The following is a 20,858-nucleotide window of genomic DNA, read 5'->3' on the forward strand; positions in this document are numbered from 1 at the left end:
AGACCTGTCTACTGAAAATAAACGCAGCCCCCTTGAACAAATCTCATGCCACCTCTTCCCTGTGAGAATCCAGAAAGCAGACACAAATGGAAACTCATGTGGGGCCCTGGCAGAGGCACCATCTCCACACTGACTAAATGAATGGGACTTTTAAAGGAAGATCCAACAAGTTTAAAATCCAAAACCATTTAAACAACCCTAATCATGGACAGGTTGAGAGATATGCAAACACATGACAAGACTTAAGATCTCAAGAATCATTTAAATTATTGTCCTGGTCTGGAAGGATTAATTGAAGGTGCCAAAGTGCAGTCCTGGACCAGCACACCACCAGTTCAAGTTCAGAACAATACTTTGAGCAGTTCTTGTGATACAGGGCAGTGCAGTGATAGGCTGCAGTGCTAGAAACAAGAGGTTAAAATGTTAAATTCAGAAGCCTAATTTTCTCTGATAGTTTGGCCAACATGACTAAAACAGAACCCAACTAAATGACAGGCACTATAAGCTTAATTCTATAGCTTCATGTCTCTCAATCAAAGAATCACAGCAGTATAAAAAATTTAATTTTCATTTCAGTACAAGGAACCGTTACTCATATGTAACTGATATACATTCTTTCCAATCCCTAAGCCATGTTCTGGGCTCTTTGTCTCTTTGAAAATAGGAATGCATTCTTATGAAAATATTACAGGCTAAATACCTAGGACATTGCTTCATAAAGCAGGTAACTTTACCATGAAAGAAACAATATAATCTAATTCTGACCTTTGAGATTCTGCCTACAATTAATTTCTCATTTTTTCTCTCGTTACCCCATTTCCCTCCTCAGCCCATGTACCACAGAAGTCAATTTGCCCTGCTCAGCCCCTCAGAACATGTTCTATAAACACCTTCCCTTTTCCCAAACCCCTCTTTCCCCTGACAGGACTTTATACAGATGAATAGGGAAAAAACTCCTAGCATCTGACTTTTAATAAGAATCTCAAAGAGAATAGACACAAAGTACATTAAGATTTTCTCTCTGGTACTCAAAAGAATGTGGATCCTGTTAGCCCACTGCTAGGGAATTGGTCTGTATCTGAAACTGGGATCTCTGTTTCTGCAGCCAGTACAGCCACTTCTCTGTTACATTTTACATTCCAGATAATAAGGTTCATATTTTTGGTTCTTTGCTGGAAGTCATGAATGCAGAATTGGGTATTCCTTAATTAAAAAACAAAACAAAACAAAACAAAACAAAACAAAACAAAACAAAACAAAAACCCCCAAAGCAAAACAAAACAAAACAAAAAAACCCCAAAACCCCCACAAAACAGCTTAAGTGGCAGTAAACTGGACCCTACACACTGGGACATGACACTGTACCAGCTATGCTTGGCTCACATTAAGGCATGTTTCTCAGCTATGATGTTGAGAAATTTCTATGGCTTAGGTTTTAAGTGCAAATTGCTGTTGATAGAATTTAAACTGAAGTTCATGATGCCAAATACCATATGAGAGGCTCTAAAAATGCCTCCTTACCTTATGTCATTCTAGTGATCCTGCTCATCTCCCATTTGTTTTTTATATGCACATGTTACCTGGGTGTATTAGACAGTGGGTCTTTGCAAGAGGCAGCCTGGACTCAGCCAACAGCACCTTTCAAACTACAAGCAATAATAGGGACTGGAATCATCACCTGGAACCTATAAAATTCATGCCCATAACCTCTCTGGCAAAGAGAATAGCCCTGCAGGACCACTCCAGGCAAGGGATGGCACGGGGGCATTTTGGGTAGACCAGCAGCTAAAGGGACATGTGGGGACAGTGGGAGAGGAGCAAAGAGTTGGGGGGTGCTGCTGAATGACAAGAGGCCTCAAGGCAAAATCAAAAGACACCTCACCTTTCTACACCTCCCAGCACAGAGCCCCTGCAAGGCAGTGATTTCACTAGGACAGGCAGGTAAAAGACTGAATTTCTTCTCACAAGGACCACAGCCCACAGAGGATTAGTGAGGACCACAAGGTGCAACAAGGGCAACAGAAGAGACATGAGACAGACATCTGTTTTCTACCCCAAAGTCTAACATAAGAGGGAAAATATTCAGCTTCTTTAAACATCATTAGACTTGAGTTCTCTTCAGCAGGCAGTGAGGCCAGAGCTCCTTGCACACTGATGGGGCAAGTGGCAAAGCTGGCACTGCAGCCAGCTGAGCCAGGACCTGGTCACAAACAACACATAGGTGCTGTGTGACAGGGAAGGTGATCCATGGCTTGCAAGATACCGAACATCTGCCTTTTCCCACTTTGGGAAGCAGTTGTGCCAATTACCACCGGTGGCAACTCGTGGCCCAGAACTAAACCAAACCCGACTGACCCCACGACAGGGAAGGGATCAGGGGGAAGACAGTGCCACATCCAGTGTAGGACAGGGAGGATGGTGCTATTCTGTTAAGCAAACAGGAATTGCTTATGTAACCGAAAAGGAAAAATGTGAAAATGTCAAAAGCCTATTCTGACATGAGGGAGAAAAGAAAGCATTCATTAATTTCTAATAACAGTCTTTATTCTTGTAACTAACATTATAAACTGACCAGAGTTCACTTGTAATCTGTTTGTCAACCTAAACTTTTTATAAGGGAGGAGAAAATCCCAAATTATTAAAAATAACCCTAGGCTGTGCTTTCAGGTTTTGGTTTGAACCCAGTAGCCGCAAGAGAAACCTTACAACAGAAGGCACCAAGGAATTCTCATGGAATAGATACAGGATAAGGACACACATTTCCAGTAAAGGCTGACCTTTCTTTCCCCTCCTCCCAATCTCCTTATTCCCAAAAGATACCAAGAAAATACAAGATTGTTGGGATTTCTATAAGAAGATTTGGCAGGTTTTTCATATTTGTTTAGACTGTAATATACAATTTGAATTTGGGTCTTGCCTCTCTCTCTCTGAGAAGAAGAATGAGTTATTTGTTCTCTGACTAAGTATTTGTTATTAGTGGATCAGACATGGATAAGGTATATTATTACAACCACGTTTGTTAGGTATGATTTACATTGTTTGCTGCCTATCATCTTAGGCTGTCTTTAATTTTGTTATACTTTAGGGGGTTTTTGTTTGGGTTTATGCATTTAGTCACAGTTGGTTGTGTTTTGAACTTTGAAAAAAATTAATACAAAGGAAATTAAAAAAAGAAAAATAAAATATTTTCAAAATGATGTGGAAATCAAATCTATCCCTGAGTAATTTGATTTGTAGGAAATGGAGAGCAAAGCATTACAAAGCATTACAAACAGAATGCCTTGAAGTGCATCATAATTACTTACATGTGCAAATACATTGTCTAGGTTTAGGAATTCAGCTAATAATAGTCATAATAATTCTATGCCCTTACACCAGGTCTTTCAACCAAGCTTCTCCAGGTTTATGTAAGAAATCATTAACTAATGCCTGGGTACCCATATGGACTCTGCTGTCCTTATGGATGGAGAAATGGGGGCAAAAGCTCTCCAGGGTCAAGGACAAACTGTAAGTTGCTCTACAAGTGGGAAACAAATGCAGATAATCGTCTTCTAACTACAAGTGGATCAGAGGTGCAAGAGTTTGTAGCTGATCTGACATTACTACAACTTTGTGGCTCTCCAAGAATGAAGGAGTGTAACAAATGTACATCTTATACCTTCTGTTCCACTAAGTCTAAAGGTTGAAAATTGACATAAATCAGATCCATGTTCCACCCTTGGTGGAACACTGGTATATACAAAAACCTACTGATGTTTTGTATCAAAGCACAAAGATTAACAAATTTGCCTTGTTTAGAACTGTTTACCAGTGCAAATAGTTTTCATCTGAGGCTCCACAAATGGTTTTCAGACTAGGCATCCTTTGTGGAAATCCGGGCTGAATGTGGAAGAAATCTGGAAAAGGGTAGCCTAAAATGTTCAATTGTTATACAGAGTCCCAAACACCAATTTCATGCTTGTAGACTATTCTCTATGTCTCAATGCAGACATTGCTCTCTTAAATTTTAAGAGATCTGAAACTCTTAACAAAAATCAGAGCATCCCATAGTACCCAAAAGCTTTTCCACAATTCCAGGATGCAAAGAAAGGCTGGATTTTACACTCTTCTGCTGTTTAATTCCATGCCACTTCCTACGTGCACTCACTCCTACATTGCTCTCTCTCACAACTCATGAGAGGAAAACAGTTTCTGCAGCCCAGACCCTTAACACTATCCTTATTTTACAAGAATATAGGTTTTCATGCTTTTCTAGATGACCAAAATCCTAGAATGCCAAGTATTTCTGCTGTTTCACTTAGTCATGCAATAATTTTAATGCTTTGAACTAGTACCTGCTGAAATAGCAATAAGTTACTGACCCACACAGACACTCAACTGCCTGTTTGAGGGGTTTGACATTCACACATCCCATTTTCTCTTAGCACGCATTTCTATGCTCCCTGTATCTGTAACAAGAAAGTGTGTCTCCGTACATTTTTATTACCTGTTATGCTTTACACTAATAAAAACACTGGATATTATTTATTTGTCTGGCTGACTGACAAAGCCAGGCATCAAAGCATCATTCCAGTGTCACATACTTCAACGCTCTAATCTTTCAGAACTTGTAAAGCAATCTCTTACGGTGCTTTGTGGGCTGTGAGATCACCCTGACAAACTGTGATAATGTTGGCAATCTCCAAATGGGTGTTCATTTGCAATCTTACTACAGAAGAATTGCTATGTTTCCAAATTTGAGGGCTTGACATAATCTGTCTTCACAAAGCTATCAGGGTCTGTCATAAGGCTGTCTGTGACCCAGGGATTTTATGGGGTCAATATCTATCCCCAGTGAAACCTCATTGCAAGCAGTGGAATTACCTAGAGTATGACTTTCTCTATCTATTTGCTTTCTTTCCCTGTATTTAAAATACCCCTTCTTTGTATTGTATTTTTTGAGCTGCAAACGTCACCTACTAATAACATCAGAGGCAGGCAGGGGAGACTGCTCCTCCAAATCATGGCCAGTTTCTTACAGTTCATGCCAAACCCTCTGCTCCCCTCATCACACTGAGTGACTGAGAAACAATGCAAATGTCAGGTCAAGCTAGAGAGCTATTGCCATCATCTCTTCCCTTCCGTATGCTCCCAGCACTGGCAGTCTCTGGGCTGCAGTCCACAGGATATCCACAATTATGGCCCAGATTGAGGGAGGGGTAGAAAAATGATGGTACTCTGCCAATTATGTCAGAACCTAAACTTGATCCATTTTAAAACTGAAGCTGGGGACTGTGGGATAGCACTGTGTTTGCTATAATTTGTGAAAGGAATAGAAAATAATTTAGCATCTCAAAAAAAAAAAAAAAAAAGGAAAAAGTCAGAGTTAGAGGAGACCTAATAAATATTTTATATTTGCCTCTGAATCTTATCTTTAAGTAAAGACAATGCTATCTGGACATAGAAAGAAGATTTTTAAAATGCTGTAAGACTGTTGAACACCTCCAGAAAAAACGAGACAGGGAGTGTCAGGCTTCACCATATTCATGAGGGCCACACAACTGCTAGTGAAGTAATTCTGTTTTGAAATTACTTAGGATTCCTTTAGAAAAGCTGGGAACACAGGATGGAAATAGAAAACTAAAAAAAGTGCATCCAGTGTTTCAAAATACACTCCCTGCACAACACCCTTTCCCTGCTGTCATCTCCTGAGGCAAATTTCCCAGGCAGTTCCTCACACTTACTGAAAGATGGTCCCCAAATCCTGTTGAGGGTGGGGGTGAGCAGCTGGAACCTGGCCATGGTGGGGTCAGAAAGTCCATGCCAGGCAGAGGCCCTAGAGCACAAGCTGAGATTTACACACTGGCTTAGATACTCTACTGAATTTATGTTGGGATGTTTTTGCTATGTTTACTACGGTTTTATGAACTAAGACCTCTTCTTGGATTATTCCATCTAATCAAAGCAAAGGTTGCTAAAGATGCACCATACTTTATTTTATCCCCATTTAAATTCTTTTCTGCATTTCATTCTCTGTGAAAAGGAAAGTCAGTGTCACTATCCAACCTCAGGAATAAGGACCTAGCTGCAATGCTACTGGAAAACTTTGGAATCCAAATAAATTCCAAACTTGCATTTTGGCCTGAATTTACAGCAAACTTGCTCCTGCTCTCAAAACGCCTACTGTTTTTACCAGGAGCAGCAATTATCCCTCGTGTCTCCTTAATCTTTCAGAAAAGAATGCACAGCCCTGGAAGCCCAAGGTAAATGTTTTAATGTGTATACTACCCTGATGAATGTATGTTGCATGGATATGAAAAAAAGGCTGTACAGTACAAGGGCTTCAAAAGGTTAAGCAGCTTCTCCAATACAAACACTGCAGTTGGGACAGTCCTGAACAGAGCAATGTAACTGGTATGTGCTTATCCTTCCTAAAAATTCTTTCTCGAGGGTGAATGTTTTTATTTTACAGTAAGCGGAAAACTTGTATACTAGTTATTATTTGACTAGTTATTATTATTTTCTAAAAAAACCCTATTTTTAAAGACAAAAAAGTCAAAACAAAGAGCCCTACCTCTCTGCTAGTGCCACTTCAGAAGGTTTTTCCTAGCCACAGCTGAATTACAGCAATGTATTTCCTTTTCAACTTCCATGTTTTTTCTATTTTCCACACTGACAACAAAATTTTCCAAAATATAAAGAAAACAGACTGTCACCAGTAGATCAGTATTTATAGATGGAAAGAATATAGAAACATTTTAAATTTACCCTAAACAAGAGGGCCTATACCATGACAGCAACTTCTAATGTAATTCATTTGTCTTATAAATTATATCCCTGGGGATATCCCTAAAAATTAATTAGGTTAGAGAGGGAAAGAAAACAAATTGAAAACTTCTTAAAACTTCAGGAAACAATAAGTTTCAAACACAGCAGTGTCAAAAATCTCACTACAAAATTCTTCCCTCCTCTTCCCCTATTCTTCTTTCCAGGAGACCAAGATCCTCAGATTGAGAGTCATTTTGGCACACCAAGGTCAAGGAAACCATATAATTCAAATACAGAACATTTCTGAAATTGAAGATTTTGCAAGCAGCTCTGCCTTTCCAAACTGCACATTCCCTGGAAGAATTCTGAAATAAAATTTCCTAAAGACATTCATTGTGCTAGTGTGGCTTTAAACACAAAGCTACAGCCACAAGATGTGGACATGGTACATTCATCACACAACAGAAAAAAGCAAAGGAGAGGAAGGCAGAACAAAACAGTAAGAATTTTAGACAAATTTTAATATTGGCCAAACTCATCCTCAAATCAAAACTCTGAAGGTATGCCTGTTCATTAGTTTCTCTAGAGTTTAGGCAAAAAGGAATTTGGCCAAGTACTTTTTCTGTAGTGCCCTGTCTTCATTTTGTTCAAGAAAGAGCACTTAGGTTTTTTCACTCTTCTCAACACAGTTCACGGGATTGGAAGTGTTGGTACACATATGCAAAATCCACAATATTTTCTGATTCCATTTGTAACATAAATCAAGTTTTGTACTTCTTGATGCCTGTGCCACCTTCCAGGACTTAGGGAAGAACAGAAAGACAACAAAATGCAGGGAAGTAACTGAGTTGATGGTGCTTTATCACTGAAACTTTAACAAACTGCACTAATGTATAACTCCACAGTACAGACTTCACCTGGATCATGTGAGGGCACGAGATGCCATTTCTGCCAGCCCTCATATGCATTAATGCTAGCAGCAAGGAACAAAAGGTATCAGATAAGGCACAGAACTTGTTGCTATAAGTCAACACATCAAAATATATTTTTAAAACTGCATCAGAGAATTTATAATGGATCTGTGCTTTGCATTTTGAGGTGACGGAGTTCTCGATCTGGTAGAAAGTTCCCAAAGCTCAATTTACTACATTGTCAAAATATAGCCTGAGGGGACAATCTGACTTACAGCATCTTTATGACTGGTGATGAAAGAACCTCGCTTGACTTTTAGATCCCAAGTTTGGCTCAAGACAGTGCAGTAGTGAACAGAACATCTTCTATTTTATGCTGGGTGTTCACAGTGTTCCTCTTCAGCACAGAATTAGGTTTTACTCTGCAGAATTCTCACACAGCTCGCTGATGGGTTAGAATTCACACCTTCAGATTTTGGGGATATACTTCACACCCTGCATTGTTACTGCTGCTAAAGATACAGATTACGCTGTCCTCATGTCATTGTAGCATCTGTAATGGAAATCTTTAGAAAATTCAGGGAAAATGCATCTTTTACAAGGCCACAGCATGTCTTATTCAGCCTTGGAGAGACTTCAGAGCACAGTAACCGCATTAATTGGACATTATATGGACAGCCAAGTAAAGCTCAGTTACTGTGCAGATTTTACTGCTCTTTGTCATGTTGCTTCAAAACACATTTCATGTTTTAAGCAGTCATATATACATATGAAAGTATTTCGAAACACTGGACAATGCTACAGATCCACAGGAAATAATTGTTTCACAAACATGAGGCAATCTGCACAAATATAAATAGCGTGGCCCAAATCTGTTCTAAATTATGGTTGTGCAAACCCATGAAAGTTAACTAGTACTACTAACAGAATAGGACACATAAGAGCATGCAAAAGTATAAAATATGGCTCTACTGTTCAGCTATTCATGGTCCAAACCCTGCCAGCTGCCAGCCTGCCAGCACTTACATTGTACTAGTTTACCAGCATGTCTTTACAGGAAATAAGAAAAATTATGGGATTTCTAGTTCTCTCATGCACTGGAGGACACAAGTCCAAGAACATATGGGCTTAAATGTGTCAGCATCCTACATCACTCTTGTTTGAAGAATGTTATTAATTTTTGTGGGTGGAGTCCAAAATTGTAATGCCATATTAACACACAGTGGCTGTTTCTGTAATGCGTATGTCACAGGGAGCATATTGTGTAGCAGTCCAAGGATAGCATTTTAACTTGATTTCAAGTCATTTTCTGAATTGTAATACACTCAAAAGATGAAGTACTGATGCTGCCTGCAGGGTACTTCACAACTTTTGTCTTCACAGTTTCATCCAGTCACCTCAATTCTGACCTCTAGGATATCATGCTATTGCAGATCTGGACTCCACACAAAGCTGTTTCAACAAATCTCATTTTTCTCTCTAATACACAGCATGTGACTTTGGGATTGGCATTTTCAATGCTGAACTGAACTACACGAGCGATATATGCTACTTCAGGCAAAAAGCAAGACTAATAGCAGAAGATTCTTTGCCATTCATTCAATCCCAATCTTCTCCAATGAATTAGCCTCTTTACCAAATTCACAGGTACAGACAGATACTGTGGGAGTCAGCCACGTAACATGTTCCAGCTGGATACAGTGAGGAAAGTATTGGCAAAGGCTTTTCGGCTGCAACTCAACAGGTGGTTTGGCACCAAGATTTCTACCTGTTTGTGGTTTTCATCTCTGGTTTCAAGACAGAAAATGACATTATACCTTTCAATGCTGCATCTCAAGCAGGCTGTACGCAGAGCAAGGTTTCATTCCAACACAATCTCTCTCTCTCTCACAAAGTTGAGGAAAACTGCCAACCGCTGCTGCTCTTGATATCAACATGTGATGCAGATGTCAGGAAGGGGAAAACAAAAGGGAGAGAAGAAAAAGGAAAATAAAACTTTAAGTTTTATGTAAACAAGAAACTGTACTTAATGACTACAGCTGAGGAAAACAAAATAAAAAGTACTGGCTTCAGTATAAGGAAACAAATAAACAAAACCTTGGAACAGCTTAGTCTAAGATGTTGTAGGGTTTTTTTTTTGTTGTTTTTTGGTTGTTTGGGTTTTTTTTTTTAGTTTATTAGAATTTTTGTTTAAATTTAGTTCCAGGAGATGAAATACCTTTACATGATAAACTTAAAGGGACAATATAAAAGAAACAAATCTATCATAGCATCAAAACTAACTACTCCATTACTCAGAGAAGAGTCTAAGCACCTTTAACAAACACCCTGAAAAGCAGCAGAAGCACTCATAACATATATTCTTGCCTGCAAATAGCCCCGAGTGCAAGAGGTGGGCTTAATTTTCAGTTTTTAAAGCCTTCTGCATAGGCCTAACTCCGTCTTTGTTGAAGGTAGTGTTAACACACATTGAATGCAGAAGGAACCAAATGTGCGTAACTGCATACTTTGAAAAATCACACCCAATATGTTCAACTGATGCCATAGTTTCCTGAGGACAAGAGTAGGCTATGGAATACTACAAATAATAGAGAGCAGTAGTCTAAAGCAAGCTTCCCAGAACCAAGAAAGCATATTTCAATGCTTTTTCACAGATAATTGGGAATGTGCATCTTCAAAATAGTAGTCAAGAGCAGGTGAAGACTGTCAGAAGATGCTTACTGTGACAGAAATCTCAGTGCCTTTTCATAAAATAAGAGTTCTTCAAAGCAACTCTCAACAACCATTAAGAGAACAGTCAGTGAATCTATGCTTTTCAGATTAAAGCAAGAAAAGAAAGAAATGAAAAGGCTTCTCCACAGACAAAGACGTAATGAGAATGACTTCAATACATCAGCATTTGAGCCATCAAAATGGGCCCACATTCACCAATGCACAGAAAAGTAGAATGACCAGCAAAAACTTTGCTTTGCCCCAATAAAACCATTTCAGGAAGTTGTATGTCCTAATTTGTTTATGGAAGATGAGAACATCATAATAAAACTATATTAAATCATCTATACTAAGAAAGACTGAACTGAAGAGAAAATGGAACTATCTTATCATGATGATGTAATCACTTGAGGGAAATCCTTCCCCCCAAAATGAGGGAAGGATCAGTGAAGTGGGTCTTTTTTCCTCATAAGAAGGGCTTTCCACAAAAATACACCTCTCAGATAACCAAAACAGAATTTTTTCTTCAACTACCTGGAAAAAGGAGGGGGAAAAAAAGAGTAATGAACCTTTCAGAACCAGCAGTTGGCAAATATTTATTTGACTTTTCTCGGGTAAAACAGTTATTCCCCAAGAAAATTTTCATTTCAAGAAAAATAATTTCACTGAAAGATCAGTCTGATGGAAAAACGCCTGGCTATGACTACAAAGGATAAAACCACTGGCCTCAGCCAGGGGGAGGTGAACGCCAAGGCCAGTGGACTGGGTCTGCCACAGTCCTCTTGCAGAAACATGGGCACAACACCTCCATTTGCTGTGATGTTTGTTCTGCTCCAGTTTTTTGCCTACATAGAGCCTCCAGGGCAGGAACTGTCTCTCACTGCATGTTGTGCACAGCCTACTGCAACACGTGTGCTTGATGACTTTTAGCACTACAGCAGCAACAGTGCCTTTTCCTCCTACAGCAGCTACTACCCAATATCAAGATGAGGAGAAAAACGTGACCTATGGCTGCAACACACTGCTAATCAAACACTATTGTATAGCGTGGGGATGTGGGGGGATGCCTTTTCACCACAGAAAGAATCAGGGTTTATACACACAAAATCAGTAAACTATATAGTTCAGTCTTGTGATCTGTGTTCCAAGCTGCCAGAAATAAGGCAGGAAAGAGGGGTGGGGAAGGGGAGGGGTAGGGGGGAAGCATCTCCTGTGTTCATAATGAAAGAAGAGAGATGACTGGACTAAGAGCTGATGAGGTTACAAGGCAACAGCAGTGCCATGAGTTGTTTGGGCTTAAAGCCAGATGTCTTGTATTTCCTTTGATTGTTTCTAAATAATTAATGGTATTAATTTCATCATGTGACCCACCCACCCCCCTTTTAGTATTTGGCTCTGTGTACTAACACTAAATATAAAGGAGGAAAACGGTACTGTCTATAGCATACTGCATGCTAATGCTGTGTGTTTGGACTGCAGCAACAGCTGATACTCCCATCCCCAGGATTCTATATTCCACAGCACTCACACAGTGTTTGCATGAAGGAGATGGAGTAGTATCCTTCATTCTCCATCCATAAACCAACTCAACTATGGCATATGGACACTGCACGTTTGAAGTAGTGTCCGCCCACACTAAGAGGAACCTGCCACTACTATTTCACGTAATGCTTTCTGGCAAGCTCCCAGTTTTCAGTCATGCTGGTTTGCTTGAAAGAAACACTCAGAGGAGACTCTGCTTGTCTTGCTGTTTGAACAAACAAAATAATCACGCATCTTGAGTTAATGGCCCAAAGCTTAATGAAGATCATAGGAAAGAGGCTGTCTGTGATGGGAGCATTCCCTTCTGACTTAGCCACATAAGCCACTGCTGTTGGCAAAAGGAAATGGATTATGTGGAAAATAAGTAGCCCTGAGCTCTGGTCTAGACAAACCTTTGCTTGGTACTGTAGCACTAAGTGCACGAAGAGAACAGCAACAACCAGAAATAAAAATTTCACTTCTCCACAATTTTCTACCCCAGGCCACTGGCAGCTTCATCAGGAGGACCTGTGTTTCTTTTTCATGGGAATGTTTGGGTTGAGTGCTAGGACCACTGGAATCTAACAGCACAATTCCTTAACAAAGAAAGACTAGTAGAGGCAGATCCTATTTGCATGATTCCATGATATGTACTCAGGAAAAATGTCTGCCCACCCTACTGTATATTGCAGCTGACTTTCAGCTCCCCATGTCAAGTCTCCAGCCCCACTCATCTCATCTACCTTTTTTTCCTACCACATTCTCACTTATCTTGAATGTCCTGGTATCTACCATAGAATCAGAATCATAGTATTGTCTGAGTTGGAAGGGACCTTTAAAGGTCATCTAGTCCAACCCTCCTACAATGAGCAGGGACTTCTCTCTTCAACCAGATCAGCTTGCTCAGAGCTCTGTCCAATTTGACCTTGAATACTTCCAGGGATGGGGCACCCACCACCTCCCTTGACAACCTGTTTCAGTGTGTTATTCACCATCAGATAGTATTAAATGGGGCAGCTGAGAGGCAATGGAGAAAGAAATCTGACAGCTTGGAGCAGACCCTTGTTTTGCCCAGTAATGCCCCAGACTTCTGAAGGTAACGACTAAGTAATATGGGGCCCTCACAGACATCAAAAGAAGTTTCCAGAAGTCTGCATAAAGCTAACTACATCAAAGCATTCCTGTGGGGAGTCAGAGAGGGTGTCGTAAAGTCTCACTTCTTAGATTTTACCCATGGCTCCCTAGTTGGGTGTCATTCTGCAGCTAAACTATCAGATCAAGACTGGTGCATTGTACAGTGACAATTCTTCAGTCAAGGGCAAGTGAAACCCAAAGAATTCTCCACTAGAAAGCATGATCCTAATTTTCAAGACTTGACCCTGAGATTAGCTCAGCTGGTTAGAGTATAGTGCTAATATTACCTAGATTGTGGGTTTAATCCCTGTGTGGTCCATTCATTTAAGAGTTGGACTCGATGATCCTTGTGGGCCCCTCCCAACTCAGAAAATTCTGTAACTTCTGTAAATTTTGACTTGGCAGTCAAGGCCTAGCAATTCTAAGGCATATTCCTTCCCCACCCACCCACTACAGGTTCATAGGAAGAAGTCTGTCTCATTACATGAAGATCATATGAGAAGTACACCTGAGCCCTTCAGCTGGGACTGGAGCAGCACCAAAACCAGCATTGGTCCTGCACAATGCAGAGAAATCACCTGGAGGGAGCATCAGCACTGCCAAATCACAGCATGAGGCACTGTAGACAGAATGGCAGAGTGCTCTGGGTGCCAGAGCTCAAGCTGTACTGCAAGAAAAAAGCAGGATGAATACCACACTGGCTGTGCTGGGAAGAAAACATCTCGCCCTTTCCTATTAGAGCTTGTCTAACATGGTTATAAGGCTGAATAAATTTATGGGTTTACTACTCATGGACACTGCAAATAGAGAAAACTCTAATCCAGATCAGTTAAAAGAAGGTAAGGAAGAGTAACATACAGCCAAACTTCAAGTGACTCCTTCAGCTCCTACCAGCTACCTACAGTAGAGCGGCAAAATTTGCACAAGCAAAAAGCACATCAGGAATACCTGATGCCAGAGTCCTCCTCTTTGGAAGCCATTCACAGAAAATGGGCTCTGCAGCTTTGAACTGAAACAGAGGAAACTGCTTCTAGACAGGAATGATCACAGCAATGACTACACTGCTTGCAAGGTAGAAACGCTGCAAATAGACAAAAATACAGCTGAACAGCCACAGCACTTTATGAGCAGCCCCTGTACCTAACTGCTTGGTTTTCAGGATTTTGGGAGGCCATGGTAGAGTGAGAAAACACCATTTTTCCTATGGCATCAAGGATCTCTGAAAGTGTCTACATGTCAGCCTTGGCTGAGAATGTATCCTTTGTTCCTTCTTCTGCATTATTTTGCTTTAATGATAGCTTTGCAGTGAATCCCATTTGTGAGTTGCTCAAATAAATGCAAATTTTATCTTGTAAGCAGCACCCTCCAAAATATAACTGCCACTGAAAGTAAAAATCTGAAGAGCTAAAAGGCACTGGGTCTTCCCTAGTGCCCCCATCTCCCCAGTGCACTTGACTGCTTGCTATTATTATACATGGAGTACCAGGCAGGGTACTTGCTATTATAAATACGTACTATATTGAAATATATAGCCCAAGTCCCCAGGGCCCAACATTCTAATTAGAACTACAGTTGTGCAAATAACTGATTTATTTGGCTAGCTGACCAAACTGAGAACACAGAAAGGGAAAAAAAAAAAACAAACAAAAACCACCTATGTGTTTAATGAAATTGGTTAGGTTTTTTGTTTGTGTTCAATATATTTCGATTAAAATTGACTAAGTCTCAAAACAAAACTAGAAACCTTGTTTAGAAATATCAAAACAAACCCGGAAACCTTGTTTAGAAATATCAAAACAAAATCTTCTGGCTTTCCAAAACTTTTTATATTTTCTTAGTTTATTTTTTTCCTTGCATAATTTTGGCTAACCCATACCTGAGGTGAGCAGCTTTCAGCAAATAAAAAATTAAATTCAACAGTTTTACCCAGATTTAAATCTAAGGACTGAATTGTGAGTCAACCAGCTCTTGACTTAATTAAAGAACAGGGAAGCAGGAGATCTGCATTCCCTTCTTGATTCAGCCACCATCTCTGCACCCAAGGTGAGTTATTGTTTCTTTATGGAGGTCTCTCTGTCTACAGTTTGTCTCTGCAGTCTCTGAGCTTGTTGGGGTTTCATGCATCTCCTACAGCAGGTCTGTGCAGTGCCTAAAACAATGATGAGACTGCTCATCTCAATTGGGGCCTACATGATTTACTAAAATATAAATAACTCCTCAACTGCAGTCAAATCTCTTTTTAATGCCAATAGTTGCACTCGCATATATTTAGCAGCCCATCATGGGAACATCAGCTTCTTTTTAAATTAATTACTTATTAATAGATGTAAAATATGAACGGACAGCAAGCCTGGATTTTTCCTGCTTCATCAGTTTCAGCACTCAAAGAAAGCACCTAGTTTACAGCTACCAGGAACCAACGGGGACATCTAATGAATGAAGCCTGAAACCGGAGATCCCCTCAGCACTTTTGTACCCCCATTGTTTGGGGACAAATCCTCTCTTCCCTCCAGGGAAAGAAGACTAGTTGGATTGAAAGAGCTTGAAAAAGTGGAAAGCCTCACAGGCAACCCTCAAATTCCCTGTGCAGGGCTTTAGGCACACAATTGTCACCAGGAGGAATGGGAAATGCAAGTTCAATATCTGCAGAGAGGTGGAAACAGCTGTGGGACTGCAAGGGAGAGTGCCTGCCTCTCTTTTGAGGACGCCATGCATCTCACAAGGCCAGATTACTTAGTTGAAAGACAACTGGAGCTCGCTGGAAAATAAACACCACAGAAACAGAAAGGACTGTGCTACTATGAACTCTTCAACTTCCACGTAGAGAACTTGGGGCTGGGGGTGGGGAGGTTTCTCAGAGCATACATGGCTGTCACTGACAATAAAGTCAGTCACGTTTTTGAAACACTGGGGACAGAGTTCAAATGTGCCCCATTATGCCTTGAGATGTACTCCCTGGGTACAAAAGGTGCGTGGGTTACGCTGAGCTCGCGCCTTCCTCTGCTGAGACCGTGAAAGGCAGCTCAAAGCGCACACTGAGAAGGAAGGAACTGTGAAGCACATGGGACAAGAATTCCTGCCCTAGAGGCCTGATCATGGGTGCCCCCAGAGTCCTGGAGTCCCATGGCAGCTTTAACCTCATGCTAGTTTTCTCCATAGCTGGGGCTGCTGCTCACTCCAGGAAAGCACACTGCCATTTCCCAGCCCCAAGGCTGCACCTCAGCCACGGCTCCTGCGAGGGGCTGAGAGAGAACGACCTGAGCTGGCCCGTGCCAAGGCAGTCCTGCTCTGTCCAAGGGCAGCACTTGCAGGCTGCCATTCTCCTCAGCATACATGTGCCTGCCCCACCATGCTAAAGGAGCAATTATTGCCATTAAAAATAAATCCTCCTCCCTGTCGATTGACTGCACTTATTGGCCATTGCTGCCATCTAGCCAGATGCATCTCCAGCATTCGCAGAAGCCTTCAGCTTGTTTATTTTCTCACTGCTGCTCGGCCTGAAGCAGGGATAAATGCATCCCTTGTTACTCACTGCCTCTGCAGAGATATTTGTAAACTTTCACAGGGTTTTCCTTTTTTTCCAACAGGTGACAAAATACTCTATAACTGCAGGTGCTCTGGGACACAAACAGAAAAATGGAGATCAGAGATAGCTGTAGTCGGAGTAAGGGAAAAATCAAGATAAAGGCAGCAGATGAGACAGTGCTAAAACAAGCAAAGAAATGATTGAGAAATGGTAGTCAGCTATTTTCGTTGCCAATTTACTCTTGCAAGGTAGCTCTAGCACAATAATTTTGTCTATTTTGTTATTCTGCCAAATTTTTGCAGGTGCTACCGGGGGAAGTTTGTTGAAAAAAAGGTTTTTGAACATTACTGGAAAAGAATGAAGAAGGTGTCTACTCAAGCTAGCACTGGAGGATGTGCTGGAGGTCACATCTAAGGAGCACTGGCTGGTGTTACTGGACTTGCAAAGTAGGAAAGATAAGGAAGTGGTTTCAGAGAGCTTCTGATTCAGATATATTTGTATAAGAATTTGGTCCCAAAATTCAGTCAGAAAAATGTTCATTATGGGGGGGCTTACTTTGCCTCCATCCCTTAATCTTCTTTTGGAATATATATCATAAAATAGGTTAAAACAAATAGTATTCTGAGGAGACCTAGAAACAGAAAGATTCAGACAGAGTTTCATGGCCTGATTTCTGTCCACAAGTCAGCTCTAAAAAGCCAGTGCAAACTTCCAGACACTGTGGCTTTTCACTTCTCTAGACAACCTGGTTTCAGAGCCATATCCAGCAACACAATAAGCAAGAGGTAAAGCACAACGGCTAAAGAGAAAATAAACATGTATCATAAAATACAGTGATTGCTCTCTAGTCATAATGTTCCAACCAAACAAAAGGGGGAAGGAGGGTATCAATAAACATCTGTGAATTCAAATTCATTTTACTGTACTTCCCATTCCACCAGAGAAACAAATAAAATGTTGCATTTTGCTTCCCTGGTTTTCTTAACTCTGAAAAGGGAGGTTTCATGGATAATCCAGAGTAATATTCAGCTGTGAATCCAATTTATGCAGTGGAATAGGATTAAAAAAGGAACAGAAGGTCTGGATTCTGAACCTGCTGTAACAGTTTTGATTTGAACAGAACCCAAGTCTTGAAATGGCTTGTTTTCCACTTCTGGTTTGGAGCTGGTTGAAATACTGCCACAGTAGCACTTCCTGTAATATTTTAGTCCAAGATCCTCATTATTTGGAACTGAACTCTAAAGATTTTGGCACCATGAAATCCAAACAAAACTCTGTTCCTGACTCAACTGGCCCAGAAGTCAACCCAAGCTTAATCTGGTTCTGCATCCAAATCCAGCTTCAGCCCATTTCCATTGTTACATAGATAATGCCATAATACCACCTCTAGCCTCAGGATTTATGATGCCCCCTCACAGGATGTATATTTGTGTGTAAATACATAAATCACATCAGATAAACAAAGCAGACATGCCAGAAAACAGGAGGGGAGGGAAGAGGAGAGATACCTACCAAGCAGTTTGTCTCTAAAGTGTTGCCAGTTGTGAAAGGACTCGTCGTGCTAATATCCCCTCATTCAGACTCTTACGGGCATGCTAAGAGCATGATGGCAGGCAGGCAGTGCATTTAAGTGCTGTTACTGAGGCCCCCAAATATTGACAGAGTGCCAGACTCTGAGAAACTATTGATGTATGCAGCCGGCCGCTGCTCCAGACACCTCTCAGACAGAGTCTTTAAATGTCACAGATTAATGAATTTTCATGAAAGGGAGAATGAGAGAAAGAATAAAAAAAAATTATATCCCATAGCACCAACATGAAAGCATCTTTTATCCCTACACAAAATTCTGCCCTCAAGCCTCAAGATTCCTAATAGATTATAACAGATTGTAAGTCGGCATGAGATACGGGATGGAGGAGGTTAGACCCTCTGGATCACGCAGAGCATCCTCAAACAAAGCCAATATGCTTTGTTTGTAAGTGAGATGTTCACTTACAAAAAAATAGTGAAAGTCAAGGATCACTCAGACTTCTGTTTCATTTTAACCTAAACCACAAGTTACAAAACTTAAGGGGGAGAGTTGGTTAAATATTTTTTGATCTGAGGTACACATGATGCCAAACTGCAAAATTGTGCTGTTGACTTTGAACAACCCTAACTTTACAGACATTGAGATAGACAGATGTACTTGGATCCTCTCTTAGTATTTGATCTTGTGCTTGATCTTACTCAAGAAATTGCCAAAGTTATGATAGAACATTTTTATGCCATCAGATAAACCAAGTATGCTGATTATTTCTCTTTTTTCATTTATATCAGGAACTCAAATATGTATGCAAGAACTTCAAATATCATTAAAATGTAATAATGCAAAATGCAGTTGGAGTGTAAATGACAAATCTATGCATAACACATCACTTAAAGAGGAAGGAAGTGAAGGGATGATGCAGATGATGTATGCAGAGGTAAAAATGGGTCATTATACCCAACCATGTTAAAAATACAGCTTCAGTGAGTCCCCTCTCTACCAAGCCACGAGCCATTTTCTCCCTCGTTCCCACAGTTACCAATTCCTGCAAGGCTCTACTGCCCCCACTGCCCCATAGCGGTCCTGTAGGATTTGTTTTCAATGCAATGGCAGCAAGTGGGGTGAGCACCAACATTCCCAGCTCCTTGCTGCTGCCTCCTCCCACCTCAGAAGCACAGCGTCACCTCAGAAGAGATATGCTCACAGCACACCTCAGAAGACACCAGTGACTGGGAAATGGAAGCTGGTGCCACAACAACAGCCAGGCCAGCTGCAGGAAAATCTGGGCAAGTTGACAGCACCCTGACAAGCAAAGGGAGTGCTTTAAGAAAAGCCAAGTGGCAAGACTCTGTGGTTTTCCACTCCACTGGACCAAGTTAAGAGGAGGACCATGAAGATGTTCAGAGGGCTGGAGCACTTCTGTGATGGCAGACTGAGATAGCTGGGATCATTCAGCCTACAGAAGAGGAAGCTCTGTGGAGACCTCAGAGCATCCTTCTGGTACCTAAATGGGGCTGACAAAAAAGATGGTGAGGGACTTTTTATAAGGGCATAAAGTAACAGGGCAAAGAGTAATGGCCTTAAACTGAGAGAACATAGATTTTAATTGGATATGAGGAAGAATTCTCTATGATGAGGCTGGTAAGGCAGTGGCACAGGTTGACCAGAGATGTTGTGGATAGTCCATCCCTGAAAATGTTCAAAACCAGGCTGGATGGGGCTTTGGCAACCTGGTCCAGTAGAAGGTGTGCCTGCCCATGGCAGAAGTGTTGGAATTAGATGATCTAAAGATCCCTTCAAACCCAAACCATTCTATGATGCTATGATTATTGTTGCAGAAAAGTCAATGTTCTTCACTGAAAACTGTTCTCCTCAGTTCCCTCTCTCTCTGACCAAATGAGGCTTTGCTCACCACAGCATCTATAAAATCTTACCATAAGAACAGGGACTAACATGTGCAGTGTTCAAGAGGTGCTTTTTTCACATCATTTTACCAGTCAGGTTATTTGTGGCAACCTTTGCCAAAAAAAAAAAAAAATCAAAAAACAAAGCTGCCTTTCTGTGTGTGAAGCCAAGTGGAAACAACTGAAAGGACTTCAATGGCAATCTCCAGCTCATCTGGCAATTAACTGTATCAGCCATTTGTGTTAACCACTCTTGTCACCACCCAAGGACCCAGCATATCCTCCCACCACAGATCCCCTGACCACCAGAGTTGTAGCAGGGTCTCCAACACCATTTTCCATTAATCTGGATGAAGCAGCAAGCAGCCATCCTTTGCCAACAGCCAGGGAGAAGACAGAGCACATGTGTGTGTAGGAGGGGACAACACAAATGACTTATTAAGCACAGGAGAAGGCAAAATGTCAAAGCATTTCTATTCTGAGAAAATTTCTATACAAACAAAGCAAAAGAAAATCAATATGGATTTTCACACAGAGAACTATTTTACACATCATTGCAAACTTACTTTAAAACAGTTGGTACTCTTTCGTCAGGACATTTAAAGAGCTTGTCTAACGTTACTGCCTATTCTGGCCTGTTATCTCTCCTCACACAGCCCTTTTCTTTTCTCCTTTCTTCCCCTCTCTTTTTAAAAAATAATAGCTGAGGAGCTACTACAAAGCACTAACCCAGCTTTCAATCTGTCCAGTATCACATCTTCAGCAAAGGCCAGCACCGATTAAGGGAGATGTAAAAACCCTCAGCATTTCCCTTTTACAAAAGCCTTCATGTACCTCAGCAGAGATGAGCTTCAGTCTGAAGACTGAAGTTGAGC

At 40.9% G+C, this 20,858-nt stretch overlaps 1 protein-coding gene across 40 annotated transcripts in view; it reads right to left on the reverse strand.

Moving 5' to 3' along the window:
- Window positions 1-20,858, reverse strand: part of ZBTB20 (zinc finger and BTB domain containing 20) — a 469,842-nt gene that overhangs the window by 176,311 nt on the left and 272,673 nt on the right. For 26 of the 40 annotated variants that reach the window (XR_010356704.1, XR_010356703.1, XR_010356707.1 and 23 more), the window contains one exon: window positions 9,476-9,576. The exons of 6 other annotated variants lie outside the window; for them this stretch is intronic. The gene's annotated coding sequence lies outside the window, so the exon portion shown is untranslated. Of the gene's footprint in view, window positions 1-7,950; window positions 8,104-9,475; window positions 9,582-14,071; window positions 14,107-20,858 lie in introns of those variants that run through there. 8 more of the 40 variants (XR_010356706.1, XM_064410181.1, XM_064410178.1 and 5 more) reach the window with 3 other exon arrangements.

Source organism: Passer domesticus, chromosome 2 (assembly GCF_036417665.1).
Source record: "Passer domesticus isolate bPasDom1 chromosome 2, bPasDom1.hap1, whole genome shotgun sequence".
Lineage (NCBI taxonomy): Eukaryota > Metazoa > Chordata > Aves > Passeriformes > Passeridae > Passer > Passer domesticus.